Below are 10306 nucleotides of genomic sequence, written 5' to 3'. Positions count from 1 at the left end.
TTGGCCTGCCTGTCTCTCCAGACCCCCCAACCTCTCCTGCTCAGCACAGACCCCCATTCAGGGCAATGGCTGCAACCATCCACCCCACAGCCCCTTAAACTGAAATCCATCTGGCGGTTATCCGAGCCCACCGGATCCAGAGAGATCCCAGATGTTCTGTGTACTGAGATCCCCCATTCCTGAGAAGTCATCTCAGGGATCAACTGCTCTCTGCCAGCAGAGCCCCAACCTCTTTTCCCTTCCTCAGATGACCCCTCGTTTCTCCATCTCTCCCAGCCTTGAATCCACAGGAGCTTCAGCTACGTTGCGGTTCCCTCCGAGTCAATTCCCTTCACTTTTATTTGCTATAAAACAATAAACTTTAGACTATAAGAAAACCCTGGAATCATGTGGGCTGATGCTCTCTGAATAGTGTGATCTCAGCTCCATATTCCCTTGAAACCAGATGCCATTTGATTAATTCCCTCCATCCCGAATTTCTGATCCTCCGTTTGCTCCCCTCCAAGAGGAATGGGGAGGGTCTGAAATTCCCCCCCCCCATGAGAGGCTTCTCCCGAACTCAGTGGGGAGGAATCAAGGTTGCATCCCCAGGGGCCCCATGGGGAAGGGCCCCATCCTCGGATTGACTACTTGATGGAGGGAAGGCGAAGAGGGGGTCGAGGAGCCACTTTCTCAGTGGGGGTCAAGAGGGGGGCCCCTGAAGGGATTTCTGAATAGGACGGGTGTGGCCAGCGATGAAGTAGGGCAGATGAACCCTCGTTCAATGAACTCCCTCAAAGCCCCCCGTTCCTTGGGGGTCATGGAGTTCAGGTTCGCCTTGGGCAATTCAGCCCCTGGTTCCGCTTCTGCAGCACAGTCCGGTTTCCTGTGAGGAGGAAGCTGGTTAGACTCCACTTCCCCAACACCTCCTTTAAATCTCTGGATTGCGTGGGAACGAGGTCGCTCTCCTCTCCTCCCACTTCCTCCCACACTTCGGACGCTGCGCCTCTTAGTTCAGGTTCCACCGTCCGTTCTTTCGGGGTTAACCCCTCACACATTCCGTCCTTAAAAGTTAGACCCCCAGTCACCCAATTCACTTGGGGATTTTGGGCTCGCAACCAAGCTAGTCCCGGTACCACAGGCTGATCAGAAGCAGGGGCCACTATAAACCTGAAAGTCTCTTCGGGGCTCCCTGTTCGCCTCCGAGCCACTTTGGTGCGGTTCTCTGCTGGGCCTCCTTTCATCTCCATCCCATCGAGTTGAAGGGAACCGATGGGCTCCTGCAGCTTTCTCAGTCTCAGCCTCAGCCCAGTCACGAGGGGGGGATGCATGAGGCATCTGGTGCACCCCCAATCCAGCAGGCCCGCCAGAACCCTGTTGCCACTGTCCCCCAATGTCTCTATCTGTCGCTTCGCCAGCATTGCCGGGCAGTTTCCGCTCACCATCGGAGCTTCGCGCCCACCCGATTGACGCTGTCCTTTGGCGCCACTCAGAACAGGCTCACGTCGTGTCCCGCCGGCTGGAATTCTTCCTCAGCTGAATCTCCCCCTTCCAATAGGACTTCATGAGTTTTTCCCTCCATCATGGTGGCTGTGGCTCCCTTGGGCTTTGCCCCCGGGGCCCCAGCGCTGCTTTCCCCCACCTTGCCCTTCGTCGGGGTGGCAGATTGCGGGCAGCTGGCGATGCGATTACCTTCCCTGCCACATCTAACGCACTGCCCCCGCCTGGACTGTCACTCCTTCGCCTCCCACGACTTACGGGCTCCCCGTTTCTCTGGTGGAGGGACCGGTGGCGCTGGCCGCTTCCCTGTGACTTGGGCTTGCTGCTCTCTCTCGAGGTGGATTTGCACGGCTTCTACTTCGCCGGCCAGACAAATCCATCCGCTTAGGGTCCTGGGATCTCCCCTTGCTAAAGACCACTCGAGGATCTCCTGGTGCAGTCCCCCTTGGAAATATTCAAACTTCAGCTTCCTGGCCGGCCTTCTAAATTCCAGGGCAAACTCTGAGGCTGATCCGTTGCCTTGTTTAATATACGGCAAGCTTGTCTTGGCCTTCATCTTAGAGAGGGGCCTTCAAATCGATCTCTCCGAGCGCTCATAAAACGCTCGAAGTCCGTCGGCTCCGGAGATCCCGAGTCGTGCATTTCCGCCAACCGTTCTGCTGCCTCGCCTTCAAGGTGGGTAGAAATGTACCGCATCTTGGAGGCTTCAGTGGGAAAAGACCCCTCACACTCTTCCAGCAACCCCCTCACGTGGGTCAGGAAGCAGGCCAGGCTTCTAGGGTCCCCGGCTAGCTTCACCCTCAAGTCTCCTGTGCCGAGGGGTCCATCTGTGTCCGGGGCCCACCTCGCTGCTCCGGCTGCGGTGCCGTTGCGAGGGGGGCGAGAGGGTGCCAGCTGGGCTGCTCCACGTCCTCCCTCTGGGTTGGATTCGCCGCTCTCCCCCCTTGGGGATGACTGGCCTTTTGTCACTGTGCTGGCTGCCACCCCCAGGCGCAGTTTCCGAAGAAGCTGCTCAACCGCTTCCTGTAGGTCGGATATGCGCTCCTCCATTCAACTCGCCTCCCGTTTCACCTCCTCCATCTGCTGCCTTTAACTTGACCACATGGGGCAGGGGCCCTTCTTGCATGTATTTGCCCACCGGTCCGGATCCCTCTCGGCGCCTCCTCCTACGTCCAGGGACCAGGCAGCTGCCCTGGATCAAGGTGCACTCTTGAAGCTGGTGGGGACGTTCTGCTTGAAGCCCCGCTCTTCTGGTCTCCCCGCGGTCTCTCATCTGGTTGAGTTCGTCGGGGACCTGTGCTTCCCTTCCTCCTCTGCCCAATTTGGCGAGATGGCCTCTGGTGCTGAGCACTCTCGTGCGCTCTGGCCCGAGTTTGCTTCACCTTCCTCTTCCGCCCCTTCTCCTCCTGACACCGGAGGGGATCCTTCAGGTTCTGGATATGCCGCCTGTGGACCTTCCTCGGTAAACTCGGAGTTTTGGGGTATGGTTGCTATAGTGACTTGAATCTCGCTGTGTGCCTCGAGCCTTTAGCTATTAACTGAGAACTCCTTACACGAGTCACTTAGGCAATGAAGGAATCTTTACTGAAGCCAGTGATCCGCTGCACGTCAAAGATTCGAGTGAAGGGAGCCTGCAGAAGCAGCAGCTTAAATCCTCGGGATTTGTGCTCCGGTCTATCCTTGGTGCTGAAATGCTCACCTCAGTGCGTTGATCCTCCCAGCCTGTAGGTGTCGCAATTGCACATTAAGAAAGCCTCCCCCGTTAGCCTTCTCACCTACTCGGCAAGCCTGGCGGTTTCTCCCCATGCTCCTGTCGCCCTGCTTGGTGGACTGGCGGGAAGAAGCTCCTTCCTGGCGCCGTGGCAGGACGTGCAATCCTGGCAGCCCCTTCGGGAGCAATAAAATGGTCGTTTCGCCTTCCACAGCTGTGGTGAGGAACATCTGCCTCCCCAACTGAGGGCAGATCCAGCACAGCGTCCCGCCTCGTTCTGGTGGTCAAACAGTTGTCATGGAGACTGTAACCCAGGGTGACGTTGGGCAGAAGCTGGCGTCCTGGTTTGTCTCCTTGATGGCGAAAGGAAGGGGAGGATGTTCCAGAAGTATGTGGATGTTCTCCTGCCAATACAGGAACAGCATGCGGGCATCGCTCATTTCATTCACGTAACACGTTGAAGTTCTAGCAGTACTTTTACCCCAGAACATTTTCCAATAAGAAGCGCTTGATCTGATTTCAGGAGTCTGTTTTTGACAAGCCGGCCGTAGAACCCCAGCCAGGAGCATCAGGGCAATCTCTCCCCGCACTCCACCGCTCGTCCCTTCCAAGGCTCCTAAAACACCTGGCTGTCCATTGAGTGTGTGGGGGTTGCACAGTGGCTTGGAGAATGCCCTTGTGCATGCATTTCTCTGTGTGTGTGTGTGTGTGTGTCTGAGAGAGAGAGAGAAACAACAACAACAACAATATCATTTCCAACTTTTATTCTCTTCCTGGGAATAAAAACGATCCCCATCGTCCTGGGACGTTTAGAGCCCCTTCTTCTCCTTCCTTACTGGAGTTCAGTCTCCCACTTCCTTCAGGAGGTCCTGGCAGCACAGCCTCCCCTCCTCTGCTTTCCCAGCTGCACAGACGCTGCGGGGAGAGGGGGCTGAGGGGGCGTGGCTGGCCCAACGTCGGCCGAGGGCCTCCCGGGGCTGCAGGTGGACCCGAGCCTGGGTCGCCCCCCTGCCAGCCCATCGCCTTGGCCAGGGCACCGCAGTGGACTGGCGCTCGATCTGGACAGCAGGGGCCACGATCCAAGAGTCAGCAACCCCACAGCCCCATTCCAAGGCTCTTTGTTGTGGACATAGACCTGGATTTCAGAGCTGGCCAATAGTTTGTAAGGGGCACAAAAGTGGTCTCCTCTGGAGAACCACCCGCTCTTAGCCCCAAATGTCCAACTGACCTTCATCGTGGGTCCAATACCTCCAAAGCATTCCCAAAGTACTCAACGGCTTTACCCCCCCTTTGCCCAGCCAAATCTTACTATTTTTGTGCCACGCTCAAGTGCAGCAAATGAGCACTGAAGCCTTCCCTCTGTCCCCAGCTTTAAATGTCAAGCACTGACATTTGATGCAACCCAACTTTTTATAGGAAATGTCCTCCTCTGCTGCAGAAGAACCGCATCTTACAGAATGTGCTGTCTGCAAATGGAAATAATTTAATCCACCTCTATGTTCCATGAATGGTCCATGAGAGAAGGTTACAGGATGGCAGTCCTGGTCTTTGATGATTCTGCTTTAGCCTGGGAAATGCAGGGAGGTAGAGACTGTGTTCTCCTGATGCCAGTCTGTTCCACTGTCAAGTGTCTAAATGTCCCTTCCACAGGCAATGATAGGAAAATGTGGGAGCCGTAGTCAGACAGATAGGAAAAAGGAAGAACTCACAGGCCTTTCCCTGATCGTACCCTGAGGAACTTGCTCCTGAGGCCTAGCTGAGACCTGCTTCTTTTCCCTTTCCCCTTTTAGCCTTTCTGAAACACCAGAGAAAAAGTCAGTTCTATCTGTCAAAGTTAGAAGGACACTTGTTGAAACCGTATGATTGAAACGCAGCAGTTCCTGCAGAAATCACACCACCAGTGAGATGGCCTCCTGGCCTGCGATGGCTTGGTGGGCCTGCTCCATCCCACTCCAACACTCTCTTCCAACAACCTAAGAGACAGCTTTATACGTGGACTTTCCCAGATGGACAACGCCGAAATCAGATTGACTACATCCTTTGCAGCCAAAGGTGGCGGACATCTGTACAGTCAGTAAAAACAAGACCTGGAGCAGACTGTAGTTCAGATCACGAACTTCTTCTTGCACAATTTAGGATCAGACTAAAGAGATTAGGGAAGACCCACAGATCAGCTAGATATGAGCTCACTAATATTCCTAAGGAATATGCAGTGGAGGTGAAGAATAGATTTAAGGGACTGGACTTAGTAGATAGGGTCCCGGAAGAACTCTGGACAGAAGTTTGCAACGTTGTTCAGGAGGCGGCAACAAAATACATCCCAAAGAAAGAGAAAACCAAGAAGGCAAAATGGCTGTCTGCTGAGACACTAGAAGTAGCCCAAGAAAGAAGGAAAGCAAAAGGCAACAGTGATAGGGGGAGATATGCCCAATTAAATGCAAAATTCCAGAGGTTAGCCAGAAGAGATAAGGAATTATTTTTAAACAAGGAATGCGCGGAAGTGGAAGAAGACAATAGAATAGGAAGGACAAGAGACCTCTTCCAGAAAATTAGAAACATCGAAGGTAAGTTCCAGGCAAAAATGGGCATGATCAAAAGCAAAGATGGCAGGGACCTAACAGAAGAAGAAGAGATCAAGAAAAGGTGGCAAGAATATACAGAAGACCTGTATAGGAAGGATAACAATATCGGGGATAGCTTTGACGGTGTGGACACTGAGCTAGAGCCAGACATCCTGAAGAGTGAGGTTGAGTGGGCCTTAAGAAGCATTGCTAATAACAAGGCAGCAGGAGACGACGGCATCCCAGCTGAACTGTTCAAAATCTTGCGAGATGATGCTGTCGAAGTAATGCATGCTATATGCCAGCAAATTTGGAAAACACAGGAATGGCCATCAGATTGGAAAAAATCAACTTACATCCCCATACCAAAAAAGGGAAACACTAAAGAATGTTCAAACTATCGAAGAGTGGCACTCATTTCACATGCCAGTAAGGTAATGCTCAAGATCCTGCAAGGTAGACTTCAGCAGTTCATGGAGCGAGAATTGCCAGATGTACAAGCTGGGTTTAGAAAAGGCAGAGGAACTAGGGACCAAATTGCCAATATCCGCTGGATAATGGAAAAAGCCAGGGAGTTTCAGAAAAACATCTATTTCTGTTTTATTGACTATTCTAAAGCCTTTGACTGTGTGGACAATAACAAATTGTGGCAAGTTCTTAGTGGTATGGGGATACCAAGTCATCTTGTCTGCGTCTTGAGGAATCTGTATAACGGCCAAGTGGCAACAGTAAGAACAGACCACGGAACAACGGACTGGTTTAAGATTGGGAAAGGAGTACGGCAGGGCTGTATCCTCTCACCCTACCTATTCAACTTGTACGCAGAACACATCATGCGACGTGCTGGGCTTGAGGAATCCAAGGCTGGAGTTAAAATCTCTGGAAGAAACATTAACAATCTCAGATATGCAGATGATACCACTTTGATGGCTGAAAGTGAAGAGGAACTGAGGAGCCTTATGATGAAGGTGAAAGAAGAAAGTGCAAAAGCTGGTTTGCAGCTAAACCTCAAAAAAACCAAGATTATGGCAACCAGCTTGATTGATAACTGGCAAATAGAGGGAGAAAACATAGAGGCAGTGAAAGACTTTGTATTCCTAGGTGCAAAGATTACTGCAGATGCTGACTGCAGTCAGGAAATCAGAAGACACTTAATCCTTGGGAGAAGAGCAATGACAAATCTCGATAAAATAGTTAAGAGCAGAGACATCACACTGACAACAAAGGCCCGCATAGTTAAAGCAATGGTGTTCCCCGTAGTAACATATGGCTGCAAGAGGAAGGAAGGAAGGAAGGAAGGAAGGAAGGAAGGAAGGAAGGAAGGAAGGAAGGAAGGAAGGAAGGAAGGAAGGAAAGTTATTTTGAAGGCTTTTCCCCTTTTGCTTGATTACATTGGAGTTGGGTGAATTTTTTTACTCATTGCAAAACTCGGCATATGCTGGAGGAGGCAGTGAAAGTACAGCTCAGAGGCAGAAACGATCAGCCGAAAGGATCAGCAGGTCCCACTCTGGCAGCTCTTCTGGCAAACAAGAGCACCATCAGCCGGAACGTTTACTGATTCTTTTGCATAAATAACTCCTGGGTCCAATGTTCCTGCATTCTCTCTCCTTGCATTTGTGGTTTCCTCTGATTTCCTTGCCACTGCCTGCATCATTCCTCATCTGAGAACCAGAGAGAGCAGTAAGAAGCCAACATCTGTAGTGGGGCAAACTGCTTGTGTGGTGACTTCAAGCTGCATCTTGACGTGGTTCACTCCAGCAAGATCTAAACAGGCAGCCCCTCAGCATCTTGAGTAAGATACTGGAGTGCCGGGCACATTTAATTTTTGAATAAGAGACTAGAAGATGCTGTACATCTGCCAAAAAAAACAACAACTCTGCTGTGTGTGATGAGTGGAGTAAAGGTCTACAGTAGACCCTGAAAGCATCTGGGATATGTGCAGGACATTATAGAGAAAAGCTTGCATCCTAATACACTGAAGAAATAGGACCTCGGGAATATTTCTACTCACGTCTGTCCCAAACAAATGGGTGAACCATTCTGTAGACACCTGAAAGAAGCTATATTTATGATAAATTTCTATTTTTCTAGAAACTCAAAGACTATTCTCTCCACCAATGGTGAAAATTTGAGCAATCTATAATCTGTTCAGACAAAACATTTGTACCTTCTGATGTAAATCCTATTTGCTTACCCCATGATGAATCTTATCTGTTAATGTTTTCTACTACAGATTAAGGTTACTATGGTAACTAATCATTTTGGCCAAGAGGTTGAATTTAATTGTCTCCTTTTCAGATGTTAATTTTTGCACCTGGGGGGAAGAACTTGCCTGGACTTGTTTTGGTTTCAGTTTCCCTTCTGTGTAGGCATGTAGCAGCTCTCAGTGAGAGCCTGTAAGAATGCAGAAGCTTTTAAATATGTTTTGCTTTCAGTAAATAAAATTATTTTTATAGAAATGCCTGGTGTGTGACTTTTCTGATCTCTCCTGGGCCAAAGGCTTTCCCAGCAATCTGCTAACAGGGCTGTGTTTACTTCAAAAATGATTTGGAAGAACTGTTACAGACCTTACATAAGTGTGAGCTTAGCACCTCCGCGCTATTCATTGAAGCTTCCACAACAGCCTAAAAAAATTTGATGCTGCTCTAAGAGTCACATTAAAACCATGCTGCTTTAATTATATTTGTTATAGCATCATTTTTTGCAGGCTAACACAGAACCTGAAAAAAGAGGGGCTGCTTTAATGAGCAGCAGAGAGGTACTGTGCTTGCGCACATGCAAGAGCGGCTGCATTTCTTCTGAATAATTTCTGAAGCATGAACAGCCCAGAGAGCAAGATGGAGAGGAGGGGGGGGGGGTGCTCCTGTATAGGCTTACCAGTAAACAAACAGATAAAAATAATGATACATCTAATTCAAGCTTTTTTCATGTCTGCATTGTGCTCTTTTATATTTGTATGAAAAAGAACAAAAAGTCAAGTTTAGAAGGTATTCAAGTAGCTCTTGATGCATTCCATCACCCCCCCCCCCAAAAAAAGAATTAGAAGCAAAAAGAATGGAAATTCACACAAGCAGCTACATTTGATATATGGTTGCTATTGCATCTTTCCTCTGTGAGTTCAAGATATCAGTCTCTCCTACTTTCATTGCTACTCTAACATGGCTGGCCAGAGTCACCTAAGGAGCTTTGTGGCCAACTGGAAACGGGTTCTCCACAACCACCGCTTCACCTGCCACCACCACACCCGTGTTTCGCAGTCTCAGCAGCTTTAAGGTGTGTGGACTTCGACTCCCAGAATTCCCCCAGCCAGCATGCTAGCTGGGGGAATTCTGGGAGTCGAAGTCCAGACACCTTAAAGCTAACTGGGGGAATTCTGGGAGTCGAAGTCCAGACACCTTAAAGCTAGCTGGGGGAATTCTGGGAGTCGAAGTCCAGACACCTTAAAGCTAACTGGGGGAATTCTGGGAGTTGAAGTCCAGACACCTTAAAGCTAGCTGGGGGAATTCTGGGAGTCGAAGTCCAGACACCTTAAAGCTGCTGAGAAAGACTGCAGGAGACTATCGTACAGAATTCTAAGTATCGTGTGAAAGGAGGCCCTTTAATGAGGATACTGAGATTGCCAGTAAAGTTGCCCAAGGCCACTCCAGCACGTTGGTCACTTGGAAGCGAAGGGGAAGGTAAAAAGCTAGTTCAAAACTAAAGTGACTAAGCAATTGTTTAGTGTTGGGAATCTTGGGTCTACTGAACGCTCTTCTTTCAGTGCAACCATAAAGATATAAATATACCGTTCTCTTTTAAAAGAAATACTTTTTTTTCCTGGGATGAGAGAAATTGTGGTAAATCATGCAGAACAGATGAAAAAAAAAAGAGCAGGTGAATCCAAGACCCATGAATTTATTCACTCCTTTTATTTGCTTGCCTGCTTGCTTGATTACTAGCACTTGTATTCAACTGTGCTCCAAATACTTTGGTTCTCATCAAAGAACGAAAAGGAAACTGACAACAGCATTGTTGTTTCCCTCTTTTAAACGAGAAGGAAGTGAACCCAGGAAGCTACAGACTGGTCAGCTTAACATCAGACTGGGGAAAACCCTAGAAAATAGAGGGTTGCAAGTCCTTAGAGAGGAACAAGGTGATTCACAGAAGCCAACATGGGTTTGTTGAGAACAAGTTGTGTCAGGCAAATCACACTGGTTTTGTCTTTGAGCAAGCGACTAGAGTGGTAGACCAAGTGAATCCTGAGGATGTAGATCCAGCATAAATCAGCAGGGTGTTGCCGCTGCCAACAGAGCCAGTGAAATCTTGGTCCGCATCAGCAGAGGCACCGTGTCAAGATGGCAGAAAGAGACAGTTCTACTCGATGATCTCCCGACCACGCCTGGAATACTGCGTCCACTTCTGGCCACCGTAGTACAGGAAAGACGTCGAGGAGACAGCAAGAGCGCAGAGAAGATACTGTGCAGTTTGGATGCTAAATCTTATGAAGAACTTTTCAAGAAACTGGGTAGGTTTAGCCGAAAGAGGAGAAGGCAACGGGGAGCGATGATAGCAGTCT

General features: G+C 49.5%; 1 protein-coding gene across 1 annotated transcript in view; it reads right to left on the bottom strand.

The window, feature by feature from the left end:
• The window catches only part of LOC134491913 (zinc finger protein 595-like), a 610720-nt gene that overhangs the window by 511751 nt on the left and 88663 nt on the right, over positions 1-10306 (bottom strand). The gene's annotated exons all lie outside the window — the stretch shown is intronic.

The sequence above is a fragment of the Candoia aspera genome, chromosome 2 (genome assembly GCF_035149785.1).
Source record: "Candoia aspera isolate rCanAsp1 chromosome 2, rCanAsp1.hap2, whole genome shotgun sequence".
In the NCBI taxonomy this organism is placed as follows: domain Eukaryota; kingdom Metazoa; phylum Chordata; class Lepidosauria; order Squamata; family Boidae; genus Candoia; species Candoia aspera.
Note: the sequence above shows the minus strand (reverse complement) of the source record. Positions and strands in the feature narration are given on the sequence as shown.